Raw genomic sequence first — 17,938 nt, forward strand, 5'->3', positions numbered from 1 at the left:
CCACACCATTGCCACTGAGATGAACACATTCTGTTCCAATATTCAACTTAAGCTGCTTTCAGACAATGTCTGAGGGAGAGTTTCTCCATCCAGCCCCCAAGTAAACACTCAGGAGGATGTATGAATGAGCCGATATGAGAAAACACCAAGAGATCGTCCACAGGATTCACCGCCAGCAAGTGGACATGTTGATAACGTTTCTAATACACAACTGATGTTAAAATGAAAAAAATAAAAGATTACAAATACAGTATCTCAGGATTGAAAAAGTCTGGAGCCATTTCTGCAGATATTCTCCAGAGTTCATGTCTGAAAACGGCTTTACAGTCATTGGGCGATTTGCTGCTAACAAATAAAGTGAGGAGGACATTGATTCAGAAGTTAGTCACACAACTTGATCAGGGCCACATACATTTTTTTAGGAAAAAGTAAAAAATGAAATGGGGAAAAACTGTCAGAACACTCGTTTCTCTTTGATCTTTGTTTCTGTTGCATCAGCAGTGGACCACATCTTTGAAGTGACTGGCTCCTAGGAGTATTACGGTAGAAGGCGGGTCCTGTTGGCGCGTGGCTGGCTGGCTGGGCGTGTTCTGTGTGTGTGTGTGTGTGTGTGTGTGTGTGTGTGTGTGTGTGTGTGTGTGTGTGTGTGTGTGTGTGTGTGTGTGTGTGTGTGTGTGTGCGTGCGTGTGCGTGCGTGTGTGTGTGTGTGTGTGTGTGCGCGCGTGTGTGCGTGTGTGTGTGTGTTTGCGTGTGTTATCCATCCTGTAGGGCTCCTGACCACTCCTGCTGTGTTCAGGCACAGCGCCGGAGGGACGCAGACAAACAGGGAGGGACAGTGAACCGCACCGGAGCTGCCATTGCGCACAACACAAACCATCCGTGACTCCAGACGAGTGGCAGTGTTCCTCCTCCGGCTCGCTTGGATTTACTGTTCGGGGCGTCTGCTGCAGCTGCATGGAGGCAGAATAGAGACTCTGCAGCAGGAAGGTCAGCAGCGGAGGATTAAGTCTGCGGAGGCACAGGCGCCCTGTCCGAACACCGGGACCCCACCCGGCCGCAGGTCTCCCCCAGACGCTGACAGCTGTCAGACAGGTAACATCCATGCAGAGCCGGAGCGTGTCTGTGGTGGTTTATTGTGATCCTGTCAGTGTTTTCTACGTGAAGCTCCATTATGCTGCTACTTTCCCACGTTCACCAGATCATCAATATGTCCTGCTGGGATAGTGATGAAGTCACAAAAGGAAGATTCATTTAGTTTAGCTGTGCTACCACCATTATTCCAAATATGTTGTTAGTCCAAATGTTTTCAAGAGTCAATATTGCCATATTCACTCAGTCAGTTAAACCGATTATTTGATTGATTGAGTCTGATTAGTAAATAAATTAACAAACATTTTCATAATCAGTTGAGGAAACTGGTGCCATCATTCTGACACATACACCGTTGCTGGTTTTTAGGAATTTCTGTGAATTCTAAATAGTTGAGAAGGGGAATATCTTTAGATTTTGGAAATTGTTAGAAATGGTTATAGATATTTTTAATTATAGTCTTTGTTAATTAAGCACTTAATCGATTAATGGTGGAAATGTGTCCACATAAATAAATCATGAAACAATATTAATGATGATTTGTATTAACAGTGGGCTCCAATATGAGGTAATGTTTTCTTTCCTGTACTTTTATTTTAGAGGTTGCAGTTCATTTCTCTCTGGTTACATTTTAGAGCTGCTAAAATGGAGAAGTTTCTAATTGCTGCTGGACCTGTTTTAGTTTGAAAGCAGCGGGGCAGATTTTTAGTCTAGACGGACAAAACGGAGACGTTTCGAAACAACGACGTAGACACTCACATTTTCTTATTTCAGTCACAACGTAACCTTCACTGATTCCAATCACATGACCCACTTCAGGAAGAACACAACTAGTACTAGCATCATTAACCAGTGTAGAATTCAACATGGATAATCAATTACACACATTGCTGACCCTGTTGTCTCTGCTAACAGCTGTTGAACTGTTCAATTCTGCATTTTACAGTGATACAACTGCTTACATTTATAGGAGACAAGCTATTATTCCAGTGATCTGCAACTATAAACCAAATGCTTCCTGTGTACACTGGCACACACATGCCCAGAGTGATATGCATTTTCAGATGTGTTAGTGTGAACTGAAAACTGATACGCAGCCAAAACAATTGTGTGGACGTGATAATTTTAGTTTAAAAATGAAAACATAGTAGTAATAATGTAGCCACAGCTCCAAAGTATGGTGTTCAACTAGTTTAAAGCATGTCCATGCACATGATAAGAATGTACAGAACATTATCAACAAGCACCCATCCTCATGATGGATGAAATTAAATGGGAATATTTCCTAGTTAATAATATGTTCATTTTAGAGTTTGTAAAGTGTGTTTGAGTACTGTGAAAAGCACTCTATAAATAAAATGTATTATTATTATTATTATTATTATTATTTTTGCAAAGCTTATAATTGAGGATATCTGAAATTGAAACATAAAAGTAATTTGTTCTTGGGAGGATGAGGTTGTGGGTTAGGGTTCATGTGACATCACAGTAAATATGTGGATATCTGAAACCTTATTTTAGAACTAAATCAACAATATACTGTATATTTAGTCTGGTTATCTAGACTGTCACCCATACTTCTGTTTTGTTTTTTGGAAGATTGTTCAAAGTTTTAGACATGTTGATATACAATTAATACCTGCAGGAAAGTTATTGGACAACTTAACTCACCATTATGATTTGTGTGAATACAGATTTGATTAGGAAAGATGCTTTTCTGTTATTCTTAATATCCAAAATATAATAACTATTGGAGTGTGGTCTTGCTATAACCAGTACCAGCTGGACCTGCTGTACTGGAGAGTCAACAAGCATTTATGCGCGTCATTGATTAAACCTTATAGCCAATCAAAGGTCATGGTCAGTAATCAAAGTGACCAGAGCAGCCAAAGAAGCAGAGACTTTAGTCACTGTTCTCACCTTAAAAGTCTTAATCATCTTAATGAAATACTGTGGGCTGAGCACGAATGGAACAGTTGCCAGCACGTAGTTAGGGTGGGGCTTGTGCTCATCGCAGCTCTGTTCTCACGGGACTACATTTGTGAACAGGGACAGAAATGTTCCTTTGAGAGGTTTTCTGTTTGTGAATACTGTTCTGTGTGTTTGTGTCATGGTTTTCAGACTGACGGAGCAACAGAACACACATTCACTCTTAAATAGTTTTCTGTCTCATTCAAACAATATGTCTGTTGGTGTTACACATTGACTATGGGTCAACTTCAGAGAGCAACCTCCCTTTGCCTTAATAGTCTTGGGGGAACAACAACAGCACAACATCATTGAAAGAGTCCATTTGTGTGGTTGAGACATGATGTTTGTCTGTAGTACAGAATTGGGAGTTTAATATGCAGTATTTAGGTTCCCTTCGTAGTCCCTTTGGCCCTGATAGTATCAATCCTTTGCCCCTGAAGAATATCACAGAGCAATGTTTTCTGAAGAGACTTCTCCGTGGCTGACGATGGAGCCCTCATTTTAGTGCGGTTAATGAACCGCTGGTCTCTGTTATCTCAGCAGCCATAAAGAGATCCTGGTAATAACTGAGTGTGACAATGCTGGGGAGGACAGGAGGGTCAGGGTGCGGTGTGAGGGTATTCAGGGTGAACAATAAGTCTTGCACGCTGTTACCATTGGGACATAGTAACTTATGGTATATGAGGACAGTGCACACTAGCCTGGTTATCTCTACAGTGAAGATATTATGAGAATAAAAAGCTGCATTGTTTATGTGTGTGTGTTTGTGTGTGCGTGTGTGTATTCTGCCTGGAGCACACATCATTTGCTGATTTGATCAGTTGTCACAGTTATCTTATGTGTAATCTATTGTGCTAATGATGCACACACCCAAAAACACTGAAGTAGTCTAGTGTTTATGACAGCTCTGCTTCACAAAGAAAATTCACCATTGTATCTTGAATAATGTACATTCGTGCTCTTATATTATATATATTCTTGTGTGTGTGTGTGTGTGTGTGTGTGTGTGTGTGTGTGTGTGTGTGTGTGTGTGTGTGTGTGTGTGTGTGTGTGTGTGTGTGTGTGTGTTTGTAGCTGCTTATTCTCTGGTTGAATGAGGAAAGAGGGAATTACCGTAGAACGGATGAAGGAGATGATGGAGTTGGAGGGTAAAGGAGGATCGGATAGTGAAGACGAGGAGAAGTATGCTGAGAGGAGAATGGGGAAAGGATGGGGTGGTGGTGGGGGCGAGGCAGAGGCAGAGGAGTAAGGGAGACTTCTTTCTAGCCTTTTTACTGCTCTAAATTGCTTTGACAGCAGCTCTATTGGCTTTATTCTGCTGTTTCTCTAACAAAGCTACCAAAAACTACGGTAAATATTGTACAGTTCAACTACACCTACTGTTGCAGTCTTTCCTCTTGGAGTTCATCAAATTATTAAATAGTTTTTATTGTAAAAACATTGGAGCATTACTCTGTTTGAAATTCGGCAAATCTTTAACAAATCTTTTAATACTGTCAGCAGATTCTTTTACATTTTCTTAATTGCATTTTGTATTGCTAGTGTGGGCGGCATGGTGGTGCAGTGGTTCTCATTGTTGCATCGCAGCAGGAGAGTTGTGTGTTCAATCTTGATGGCTCGCTGGGGCTTTGGATCTTTAAAAAGCGGCAAGCTTTGACGACAGGCTGAGCAGCTGTCCCACATCATCTGGAAAACAGTCCAATGGTTTCAGATGAAGGATGTCTCTGCCTGTGGATTCCAAATGAATAAACAGGTGGAGGTAACATAAACGATTAATTGATCAAATGTTAAAATGATTCGTTCTCAAATACAATTTAAGACTAACCCTATTTGCAGATTAATCAATAAAGACAGAAATCGGTGGAACAAGAACTCACTCAGAAGGGCAGAACCAATGAGTGAAATATAGTTGTGGATGGGCATTGATCTAACTGGAATAAGTAACACAGAGCGTGTCATCAACCAACAATGCTATAGTCTTTCTGCCCTATAGAGTAACTACATTGTAAGTGATGTAGTTATTTTTAAAAGATGAAGTTGGAACACTGTTGGCCCAGTGGCTGTTGCCTATGCTATATGCGGATATGTTGTCTAACTGCCAGTACTTATCAGCTCATGCTTTGAATTGTACTTTAAAGGTCTTTTTTATTAAATTGAACTCTCAAGGAGACAGATCATTAAATTCTAAAACTTAAAAGACCAATATCACCAGTGATTGACTCATTGATTACATATATATGTGTCCAATCGTCTACCCCAAACAGGATACAAAACATTTTTAATACAGGAAAACAAAACTAGGGCAACAGCCGAGTCACAGTTTCATCATGTAGTGTCTTCATAAAGCACAAACTGACATGTTTAACTTCCTGTACAGAAAGAGTACAGATCAGACAAACACATGGTGTTGATGAATGTTTTTTCTGGCCTGTTTCCCTCTGCGTGCATAGCACAGAGGTGCAGTGGTTAGCACTGTCGTCCCACAGCAGGTTCATGGGCCTGGGTTAGGGTTATACATTTCTTTGTGGAGTTTGCATGTTCTCCCTGTGTCTCTGTGGTTTTCTCAGGGTGCTCCGGCTTCCTCCCACAGTCCAAAGACATCTTAGGAATTGAATGGAAGTTGATTGGAGATTCTACATTGACTGTAGGTGTGATTAAATGGTTGTTTGTCTTTGCATATTGGCCTTGTGATACGCTGGTGACCTGACCAGGGTGTACCCTGCCTATTGCCCAATGCCAGCTGGGATGGATTCCAGCCCCCAGCAACCATTAATGAATGGATGGATGGTGAATTGTGATGGATAAAAAGATTCAAACAATGAATGTGTGAATGAAAGCCTGAAGCAGTATATCTTATTCTTCTGTACCATAGAGCTCTATCACTGAGCCGCACTGTTGCACTGGGTGACATGTCCCTTCATTACCATGAACACACACACTGTAGCTGCTCTCACTGAGAACCTGACGTCATGATGCATGGCTAGCTACACCTGTGACCCGACTGTACCAGGCACGTATCGTCCATGCTGACAAATTTAGCTTCCATATTTCAGGGTAAACTGTACAGCTAACGTTTAATGTTATTGGAGCTGAAGTCAACATGTGTAAGTCAACATTAAGCCAGATGAAACCACCTATTGTCAAACTGTTCTTTGTGTTCAAATTTGGTTCTGCAAATCTAAGGTTACATAACAAACTGTCAGGCACCTTCGGGCTCTAAATACAGTCTATCTCTGGAGGGGATAGAGTAAGTGTTCGACAATGACCTCTCTGACCAAAATCAAAGACTGTGAATGGCATGCTCAGTCACCTGTGTGTGATGATACGTTACCAGTGTGTGTTTGTCTCTGCTCCCATGCTATTATTTCACCTTATTACAACTCACAGCCTGTTTTTACAGGTAGACTAAGTGACAGTTAGACAGAGCTCTGGTGTGTGATGCTTGCCAGACTTGTGTTAACATGCACATAAGTTTGTGCACTTTGGTGTAGAGGTATGTTGGTGACAATTTGATTGTGCCAACGATGAGGAGAGGGACAAGGAGGGAGCGGTAGATGAGGGAATGGCAGAATATTGTGCTCGATAGCTATGGACCAGAAGATCATATGGCACCCTATATGGGCATCATGTGTCCGCTGTCAGAGCAGCAGTGTACACTGTCCCAGCTGCAATCCCAATTCACATAGCACCCTGGAGAGTCCATGGAAGTGGAACTGAATGCTGAAAATTGATTTTTGTTCAGATTAGTGAAATTATTGTAATTTTCATTGAACATCAATTTTGGAAATATTCTTAACTTCAACTGAAATCTTGATGTCAGATAACCTGTATACGTTACCTCATACAGGTAATAATAAAGAAAAAAAGGACAGGATTTGACAATTAGTTTCACTAAGACAAATGTTGATATAGGTATTTTATTAATCACTTAGTCAATGATAATTTTAAATTAATGCTAATTTCTGTTTTCTTTGTTCTGATATATGAGCACTTTCAGATTCAGAAAACTATGATGTTTGAGTAGTGTGAGTGAACAAAATCTGCCAAAACCATGGCTGAGTGTTGGACTCAGACAGCCAGGGTTTCATTTCAGACCTGAGGAATCAATCCTGTCACTGTTGACAACCGTGATTATAGCTCATTATCACAACGGCCGTAGTGATCGTTCTAAACCTGACTGTTCGACATGGGCTGTTTCCTTTTCCTTTGGTAATGCTCCTCCAGAGACTCCACAGACTGACCGTTAAGGCATGCTGCCCCCACCCCTCCTTTCACACACACACACACACACACACACACACACACACACACACACACACACACACACACACACACACACACTGACCGCAACAGGGAGCTGGTGGCTTGTTTATTGACACATTTTTTTTAATATTGAATGTATCGCAAATCCAAATCGCACCAAACTTGTCACTGCACTTCCAATAACCACTAAGAATACACGTGAAGTAAATTAGATGGATTGTTCACAAGATTTGTGTTCCACATACATTGGAGTGGCTGTGGCTGAGGGGTAGAGCGGTCGTCCTCCAATCTGAAGGTCAGCAGTTCGATCCCCAGTCTTTCCCATCTGCATGCCGAAGTGTCCTTGGGCAAGATGCTGAACCCCGAATTGCCCCTCATAGAACAACAAAGTGCTGCTAATAGATGCACTGTATGAATGTGTGTGAATGGGTGAATGTAAAACTGTACTGAGTGGTCTTGAGTGGTCATCAAGACTAGAAAAGCGCTATATAAATACAAAACCATTTACCATAATGTACAACCAGAGAGACAGACAGACATTTGTGGAATTAGTAGGTAGATTTTCCAAGCTAAGTTTGCCAATATAGCTGAAGTCAGAGCTGGTGATCAGCAACACATTATTAGCCGTTTGATATTGTAGTTAGGGTGAAGGGTCATGTTATCCATTACTGTTTTGTTTCTAAAATTATAAAGAGCCTTTACCTTTCTAATATATCTTGTATGAACTTGTAGCGGTGCCTAAAATGCCCTCTTCTTCTCCTTCAGAGTTGAGTTCCAACTCAGTTCTTGGTTCATAATGTTGGTAAACTGATTAATTCACTTTATTTACAAGCTCTAAAATGTGATGCGTATTATTATACTGCATTTATCATGAAACACTTCAAATATTTGTATCATTTGGTCTCGTATTCAGCTTAAAGGCTGCAGTAAGAAATATTTTTTCGAAAGAATGGATCAAATGATTGTTTAATGTTGAAGGTGTTGTTTAATACGATAATCCAATCCTGAACTGCATGTAAGGAATTTTCACAGGTGATGAAAACTTATGTCTGACAAATATATCTCAAAGGTCCCTTGAGTACTTCTTTTCAAGCTTTCATCTGCATTTCATGAGCCATTTTCAGACATGAACTCCGGTGTCTGGACTTGAATTGTGCCTGGACTTTCTCAGGAGTTTGCCTTTCACAAATGAAGAACGCAGTAGGAGATCTCCACTCAGATGCATAGAGAATTTAGAAATTTCTGGTGAGGTTTGGCACAGCATACATATGCAGGACATAACATATGAATTCCACTGCAGACGTCACTTGTTTTCGTTTGCAGTGCATCAACGCCGGCATCGTCCCTTATCGCCAAAACTCAACGTGTATGGCTCCTCGTCTTCATCCTGAGATATTTGTGTTCATTTAGTTTTTTTCATTTTTGCTTCTGTCGCATGCTAGAAACATGTAGCGCTCATTTGTGTGGAACTCCCCCTGACTACTTGTTTATGTTTTATTTCCTCCTGAAGTATATAAGCTCAGTGACTAAATAAATGAGAGAGTTTGTGGTTTTGTGTGAATGGATCATAATGTGTCCATGCAGGCAGCTGAGCACCAATGTGTGTGTGTGTGTGTTTGTGTCTATGTGTTTTACATCTTAAGGGGGACTTCACCCTGAATACACACAAACTCATGAGCAATTGTCCCCACAGGTATAGACAGCATTTTGCTGGTTAACACTTGGTTTCAGGATTAAGGGATTTGGCATTTCTTTGTGATGGGGTAAGGGATTAATAAATGCATTATGTCAGTGAGTGTCCCCCATATACTGAAACAAGTGTGTGTGTGTGTGTGTGTGTGTGTGTGTGTGTGTGTGTGTGTGTGTGTGTGTGTGTGTGTGTGTGTGTGTGTGTGTGTGTGTGTGTGTGTGTGTGTGTGTGTGTGTGTGTGCAAGAATCATGGGTACAGTCTATTTTCTGTGTCTAGGGACTGCAGCTTGGAGCAAAGGATTGTGGGTGAAGTCTCGTTCTGGTTGACTTGCCTTGACAGCAAGCAAGAGAGCAAAAAGCGAGCGGGGGAGGGAGAGAGAGAGAGAGAGAGAGAGATAGAGATAGAAAGAGAGAGATGGTCTGTAATTAGTGCTCAAGGCCAACCGACGGCCACATTCCACATCTGTAAATGACAGAGTGCAGGATGGACTCCTCTCTCTCTTTGTGCCTTTGCCTTTTTCTATAGAATCTCTTTCATTGTGCGCACATTGTTTTCCCTGAGCACAAGGCGTCAGGGGCAATTTGGGGATCTTTCCCAAGGACACTCCAGCATATGGAATGGGAGAGACGGAATGGGATCATACCTTTTAACCCCTGTTCAAACCTCTTTGTGTGCTCTCGGGTAAACTGATACTGTACCAATGTCCTGAGCTCCAGTTTGACTTCTCCTCTTCACACTCAGGCTGCTGTGCTGAGCGCTTGACGAATAAATGCTCTCAGATTTCTGCTCTTGTTCTTTAGATTTTTGTGAAATGACCCTGTCAAAATAACCCAACCAATAGAAAGCCACGTATGACGTTGACCAATGAAATATCACTGCCTTACTGCGAGTCCATTCATTTTTTTCTTACAGTGTGTAGCTGCTTTCAGACATGCATTGAAATCTGGAGATCCTCATGGAATAGGTCCGAAAGTCTGAGCCATCCAAAACAGGCTTTTCACACTGCAAGTGAGCCGACACATGGTTCAGTTTGATCTGGACAGAGAACGGCTTTTTTGGTCAGACTAAATCTTGGTCTGGACCAAACAAGACAGTTGAAAGAGTGAGAGCATAAAAGACTCAAACTGAAGCACTGAACATTTCAGCTCAACAGTATATCTGAGAATCTGGACATGAAATGACAATGTAATGCTCTCAAAATGAAAGACCATGCTCAATGACGTCAGTAAGGAAGTCAATTGTTTTCTCCAGCTTAGTCAGTCTGTTTAGTCTCCATTTTTGTCCATTATAGTATCCAAACCTCCAGAGGATAAAGGAGATGAAGGCAGTCCTCCTCATTCTCCACCTCTTTTTTACTTTTATCACCACTTTCTCCTGTGACACACATTCTTTCATCATTAAAATTCAGTTGAGTTAAAATCGGGTTTCCTTAGCTTACAGATGGTTTGCCTCCCTTACATTCTAACACTTTCACAAGAACAATCATTTGATGCACTGTCCTTGTTCACATGACCTCAGGGACCCAGCAGTGCTGTGAAGAATATCTGAATCACTGAGCAGAAGAATTCTGATATGTAGCCTGTGCCTCACTGGAAGCCAGTGAAAAGAGGACACTTTTGAGGTGATGTTGGACTTACGGCTAAAGTTTGCCTGAGGTGTTCTGTACAATCAGCAGCCAGGTCATCAGGACAAGGATGTACAGTAGTACAGACAAGATGAAATAAAAACCTCATTACAAATATAATCGTTAGAGGAGGATCTAGTGTTGACAATGCTCTGGGACAATCTGAAACCTCAAAAGAATATATATAAAATAAAACAGTTATTGAGCTGCTTGTTTCTGCCAAGTGATCACATGATTTTTCATATGCATGAATAGAGAGGAGCAGCATATAGAAAACACAGGGTTGTACCCCACATTTCTTACGTTGTTCTTTCTTCTAATTGAAATCATCATGTCTTTTTTTTCAAAAAGAAATGGTAACTTCAAATGCAGTACTAAATCGAACATCTATTTTGGTTTCTGATAAATCTATTACATAGGAAATTTATTTTTAAAGAAATGTCAGGTCACAGTTGTCATTTTTATTAGAGTGATATAAACATTGGAATTAAATGTAGTACGTAGCACAACAGTGGATGCTCAAAGGCAATGATTATTAAGCAAAATCCTAAAACTAACCCACCAAACCGACATAGTATCTCTCCTCATTAGCAGCTTCCTGTGTGTTTATTGGTGTAGGTGTGTTAAGGTGTGTGGGCACCAGTTCAGCTATAGATTTTTTCAGTTCAGTCTTTCCAACCCTAAAACAATTGTGATGTGTGTCAGTGGTGTTGTGTCATAGTCTGTCACAGTGGGACATTTAGGATGAGTGGGAGGGAGGTGAGCTCTGCATTTGTCTGATCACTCACCTTTATCTTGGAATCCTTTCGCCTCCTGCACGTTTTTGTGTTGTAGGGCTGAAAAGCCAGGCTCTGAAATAATTATCCTGCTATACAATCTGCTTTTGTCATTATGTGTGGGTGTAAAGCAGTTTTTGATTGTTACATTGCCATGATAAGGAATCACATGCAGAGTATAATAGGCCTGTTATATTCCTACAGCCATGATATTGACGAGATGTCCTAGATGGATTTGTGATAAGGCAGCTGCTGCCTGTGTGTCTGAGTGTCTGTTGTAGCGTGACTGTAGATAAGGAGTGGAATTTAAAGGAATGTTCAAACATTTTAGGAAATATGCCTGTTTGCCTTTTTAGTCTTGAGTCTGATGAGAAGATAAGTACATGTTTTGTCTACACAACAGGACGTGTTTTTCATCACCTAAAAGTGAAAAAATACACTTTGGTAGCATGGATTGCTAATATGACAGTAAAGATTTGTACAGTGTCTGACATTCTGTCACAAATAGCAATCCCTTCAGTGTAGTAGTATGTATATTTCCTTATACTGACATTGCATCAATGTGATGGATAAGATGATTTGAATATATTCAATTCACTAGATTTGACAAAGACAGATTGTATCTGGGCAAACAAGAAGTTTTTCCTACTTCCTGTTTTACACCTTTTGGTGTCAGAGGCCTCTGTCATGATCTGACTTTTTATCCAGTTTTGATCCAGTTTTAGGCCACATCTTTACAAACCACTTTTAGATCCTGGTCTTTTTAACCATATATTTGAACTGGATGAAGGATTCTAGTCATCTGACGAGGATTTTAAAGTTATTTTAAGGACATGTCTTCTGCTGGTGCTCTCAAGGAAGAGCGAGAACTTACGTCTGAGAAAGTCTTTTTAAATTACTCTTTTACCCGTGGGATTACTTTTATCTTATCGTTTTAAGTTTCCCATTTTAAATATTGTGTTTTATGAGTTATGCCTGGACTAAATTCAACTATAATGGCTGTGTGTGTGGAATGTAAACACCAATACTCACAGTTAAGGGAAGACATCCACCTCTTAAAATCTGAGCTTCGGAAAAAGGATTATGTTGATTAAAGGCTTTGTCTCCGTTGCTGCTGCCCAGTCAAAGCACATTGCCTCGATGCAATCCTTAAGTCTTGCTTTCTGGGCAAGACTTAAGGAGAAAGTCAGCCGAAAGGGAGATCTGTTTGGGGGGGAAGTTATCCACAACCTCCTTTAACCCTCTCTAACTGCTTCTCGCTCCTGGCGGACGAGCCTCCCGTCCATCCTGGGGATGCCTCCTCAGACACGGCCGCATCAACTCCACCTGTGGCCATACGGGTCAGGCAGCATGTTGCTCCACCGCGGGGAAGAACCGTCGTCGGATGCTCCAGGAGGCCTCAGGGGGGTCTTCCTCGGGCTGAGCCTTCCCACTGCTGTCCGCCTGCGCAGACCCTCCAGCCTGAACCGTCCTCAGTGTCCGCTGCCCCGTCCAGGCAGCTCGCTCACATCACTTCGCTCACATCACCTCAATCAGCTTGCCCCTCTCAAAACCAGAACTGTCTCCTTCAACCACACTGCTCCCCGGTTCACCCCTCAACTCCGTCTAATGAAATCAAGAAAACACCAACTAGAGCGGCTTTGCAATCAAACCGGCCTCACAGTACACACCCTGGCATACAAAGCATACATTCAGCAGTACACTGCATGCTCCACCTACTACTCTGGCCTCATCCACTCCGGTTCTGCTAACCCCAAGGTCCTCTTCTCCACAATAAACAAACCCATGGACAATCTCTCCCACTCCTCACAGCTGATAAATGCAACACCTTCCTCTCATTCTACCAATCAAAGATCGAGACCATCTACAAACAACTAGCCACTGTCTGGCATGAAGACTCCGACCTGCTCCCTGGACCCCATCCCCTCTACATTAGTCATAGCTTGTCTCCCTGCTCTTCACCAGCTCATCCTCTCTATTATCAACTCCTCCCTGTCTACTGGCTCTGTCCCCCCAGCCCTCAAACTTGCCTCTGTCACACCCATCCTCAAAAGGCCTTGACCCTGACAGCCCCAACATCTACAGACCCATCTCTAATCTTCCCTTTCTGTCAAAAATACTGGAACGTACTGTTACCTCCCAACTCAAAACCCACCTGGACTCCAATCAACTATACAAACCAATTTCAGGATTACATTACAGCTCCCCTGGTAGCTAGCTGTAGTATCTACCTATGAATTCCACATACACTACCGTTCAAAAGTTTGGGGTCACCCAGACAATTTCGTGTTTTCCATGAAAACTCACACGTTTATTTATCAAATGAGTTGCAAAATGAATAGAAAATATAGTCAAGACATTGACAAGGTTAGAAATAATGATTTTTATTTGAAATATTAATTTTGTTCTTCAAACTTTGCTTTCGTCAAAGAATGCTCCATTTGCAGCAATTACAGCATTGCAGACCTTTGGCATTCTAGCTGTTAATTTGTTGAGGTAATCTGTAGAAATTTCACCCCACGCTTCCTGAAGCACCTCCCACAAGTTGGATTGGCTTGATGGGCACTTCTTGCGTACCATACGGTCAAGCTGCTCCCACAACAGCTCAATGGGGTTGAGATCTGGTGACTGCGCTGGCCACTCCATGACAGACAGCATACCAGCTGCCTGCTTCTTCCCTAAATAGTTCTTGCATAATTTGGAGGTGTGCTTTGGGTCATTGTCCTGTTGTAGGAGGAAATTGGCTCCAATCAAGCGCTGTCCACAGGGTATGGCATGGCGTTGCAAAATGGAGTGATAGCCTTCCTTATTTAAAATCCCTTTTACCTTGTACAAATCTCCCACTTTACCAGCACCAAAGCAGCCCCAGACCATCACATTACCTCCACCATGCTTGACAGATGGCGTCAGGCACTCTTCCAGCATCTTTTCACCTGTTCTGCGTCTCACAAATGTTCTTCTGTGTGATCCAAACACCTCAAACTTTGATTCGTCTGTCCATAACACTTTGTTCCAATCTTCCTCTGTCCAATGTCTGTGTTCTTTTGCCCATATCAATCTTTTCTTTTATTGGCCAGTCTCAGATATGGCTTTTCTTTGCCACTCTGCCTAGAAGGCCGGCATCCCGGAGTCGCCTCTTCACTGTAGACGTTGACACTGGCGTTTTCGGGTACCATTTAAAGAAGCTGCCAGTTGAGGACCTGTGAGGCGTCTATTTCTCAAACTAGAGACTCTAATATACTTGTCTTCTTGCTGAGTTGTGCACCGGGCCTCCCACTTCTCTTTCTACTCTGGTTAGAGCCCGTTTGTGCTGTTCTCTGAAGGGAGTAGTAGACACCGTTGTAGGACATTTTCAGTTTCTTCGCCATTTCTCGCATGGAATAGCCTTCATTTCTAAGAACAAGAATAGACTGGGAGTTTCACATGAAAGTTCTCTTTTTCTGGCCATTTTGAGAGTATAATCGAACCCACAAATGTGATGCTCCAGATACTCAACTAGCTCAAAGGAAGGCCAGTTTTATAGCTTCTCTCACCAGCAAAACAGTTTTCAGCTGTGCTAACATAATTGCACAAGGGTTTTCAAGGGTTTTCTAATCATCCATTAGTCTTCTAAGGCGATTAGCAAACACAATGTACCATTAGAACACTGGAGTGATAGTTGCTGGAAATGGGCCTCTATACACCTATGTAGATATTTCATTAAAAACCAGACGTTTCCACCTAGAATAGTCATTTACCACATTAACAATGTATAGAGTGTATTTCTGATTAATTTAATGTTATCTTCATTGAAAAAAACAGTGCTTTTCTTTGAAAAATAAGGAAATTTCTAAGTGACCCCAAACTTTTGAACGGTAGTGTATGTCCTGTCTGTCTTTCTGTATGTGGAATATCTTGTGAACCTTTCAACTTATCAGCTTCACACTTGGCATGTGCATTCTTTATGGTACAGAGGAAAATTGGTGTGGTTTTTACATGCGATACATTCAATAATAGTAACAATTTAATACACAGACAAACAGCTTCTTGCAGTCAGCGGGGGAAGGGCAGCATGCCTTTATCATGTCGTCTGTGGACTGGAGCACAAACAAGAAAAAAATAAAGAAAGTAATAATAAAAATAAGAAATGAAATAATATGCATGATAGACCAGTTAAACCACTCAGAGTTGTCCCCTGAACAAGAGGCATCATTCAATGGTAGAGGTTTTGGAAATTGCACCCTAAGCAAACCATAAGCATGAAATTTGTAATGATAAGCATGAAATTAATCACATTTCAAAACTCAGACACAGACACGGGCGCAGCTGAGTACGAGGGTGACCTGGATTTGGAGGAACGCAATCTTGCAATCTACCTTGATCCTGAGAAAGTTATTTCATTATCTTGCAGATCCACTTTTAGTTGAACTTCAAACCATAAATGGGAAACCATGACGTGGAACGGGAAAATGCTTTTGAATTATTAAGTATATAGTTTTGAAAATGATTGAATGGTGTAGATGCCAAGGGGTAATTGGTAAATGAATGGCAATTTTTTTAGTATTAACAACCACTCATAAATTCTCACAATTGAATCTGTTATCTGGGGCATTTCGGGGTTCAGCGTATTGTCCTAGGACACTTTGACATGTGAACTGGAGGAGCCAGGCCTCGAACCAATCACCTTCGATTGGGGAAGGACAGGAAGTGAGCAATATCCTCTTCCTCTTACAGCTGCCCAGACCCCACCAGAACATTGTCTGTGTTTTAGCTCGTGTTCTTTATCCCCTATCACTCCTCAATTACAACTGCCAAGAACTCTAAATGTATGAATACTGACAGACTTAATGAACACCCATGAAAACTTAATCAACACTCAATCAGCATTAGGTGATCACTTCATCTATCATCACTGCAGGCTTACATTTTTTAAATTACATTTTTACTCGAATAATTGAATTAAGTGAAAACCAACATGAGATAGGAAGTGAAGTGAAGAACAAGGTTCACCATTCTACCTTATCAAAAGCTTTCTTCACATTAAGGGAGATAAAGTGTCTTTAGACTGGCTCACTCTCATTAAATATAGCAGCCTAACATTATTAGTTAAGGATCATTTTTTAGTTCTTCACTGCAGAAGCATGGCTAAGATTGGTCAGTATTTTGGATTAAGAGGATTTTGCTGAATCTCTACCTGTTTTAGGAATCAATCAATCAATCAATACACCTGCTAAAAGCCTTTGATCAACTGTTCATACCAGATCTTTTAAAACCATCAAGTTCACTATGTCTGTGTGATTCAGCTCTGGAAGCATTCTTTGAATTTGAGTGGCTTGTGTTAGTCCAAAGAACAGTAAGCTGTGGTTTTACTTTAGATATTTTAGATTCTATTGCTCCAGAGACCATTGGGTATGCAGCCATCCATAATACTTACCTCTGTGAACAAAACTGAATTTCTCTGAAAAGATCCTACACTGTAATGCTATGACGTTTTCCAGAGAACACTTATTTACAGAAGCCTTTGAAATTAAGAGTGGAGACATATGATGCTCAACATGCTCTCCTTTGCTCTCTGGTCTGGAACTTTTTGTTTCACCTCATCTGAAGTTAAATTATTAGAATCATAATTATTTAGCTTGGGAGTGGTTGGGAATTACCTTACTGGTAAAACAATCCCATTCATTTAGCCTCTGGACATCTGACTGAATCATTTGCTTTCATCTGTCACTGAAAAAAACCAACTAATTCAACTAAAGACTTGGATATGGCAGCTGAAATGTCATGTTTCACTGTTATGCTGACAGTGATTGCATTTTTAGAATATGTAGAATAATTAGAAAATATCATATAGGATTTCTTGAACATGTTTTTGGCCTTATCATCCCATAAGGCACAACAGATATTAGAAGTATTTTACGTGATCCCCAGGCTGTCCAATTCTTCAGATTTGGGGGTTAGCTCCTACATAAGCCCCCCTCATTATGTTGGTGATAAAACTCATTCACAGTACTTTGCACAGATATAATGTGTATTTATCATTGACTAAAATATTCACAAGTAAGGTATTAGTCTAATTCACATTAAGTATGTGGGAAATGGTTGCTTAACATTTCCCCCATACTGCTGCCGGATGCCCTTGTTTTTGAGTGGTTTTTAAACGACTTTGGGCTGATATGAGCGACTTGTATATGCAGCCACAGCAGCAAAATAGGATTATTATTATTCTTTTCCTCATAATAGGCAAATGGGCTGTTTCTCTGGCAATTTAAATCCCTTGTGCACATACTTGCTCGTATAGTTCCCCTGTCCTCAGCAGTCAAGGCTCTTACCATGTTAAAACTGCCAAAGTACAAAGAGTATTAGGAACGTTTATGTTCTTGCTAATATCAGCAGCTCAGTTTGGATTTTACTCCAGCACAATTGTACCTAGCCCATCTGTACAGTGAAAAACACAAAACATTAACTGACACAACAGACTTAAAAATACACTTTTTAATTTATAATGAAAATCAAATGATTCACACTACCTCTCTTAATTCTTTATT

General features: G+C 41.0%; 1 protein-coding gene across 1 annotated transcript in view; it reads left to right on the top strand.

The window, feature by feature from the left end:
* Nucleotides 1–712: 712 nt before the first annotated feature.
* dok4 (docking protein 4) overlaps nt 713–17,938 on the top strand; it is a 52,060-nt gene continuing 34,834 nt past the window's right edge. The window contains exon 1 of the mRNA XM_035152202.2: nt 713–1,092. The gene's annotated coding sequence lies outside the window, so the exon portion shown is untranslated. The remainder of the gene's footprint in view (nt 1,093–17,938) is intronic.

The sequence above is a fragment of the Hippoglossus stenolepis genome, chromosome 1, assembly GCF_022539355.2.
Source record: "Hippoglossus stenolepis isolate QCI-W04-F060 chromosome 1, HSTE1.2, whole genome shotgun sequence".
Classification (NCBI taxonomy): Eukaryota; Metazoa; Chordata; class Actinopteri; order Pleuronectiformes; family Pleuronectidae; genus Hippoglossus; species Hippoglossus stenolepis.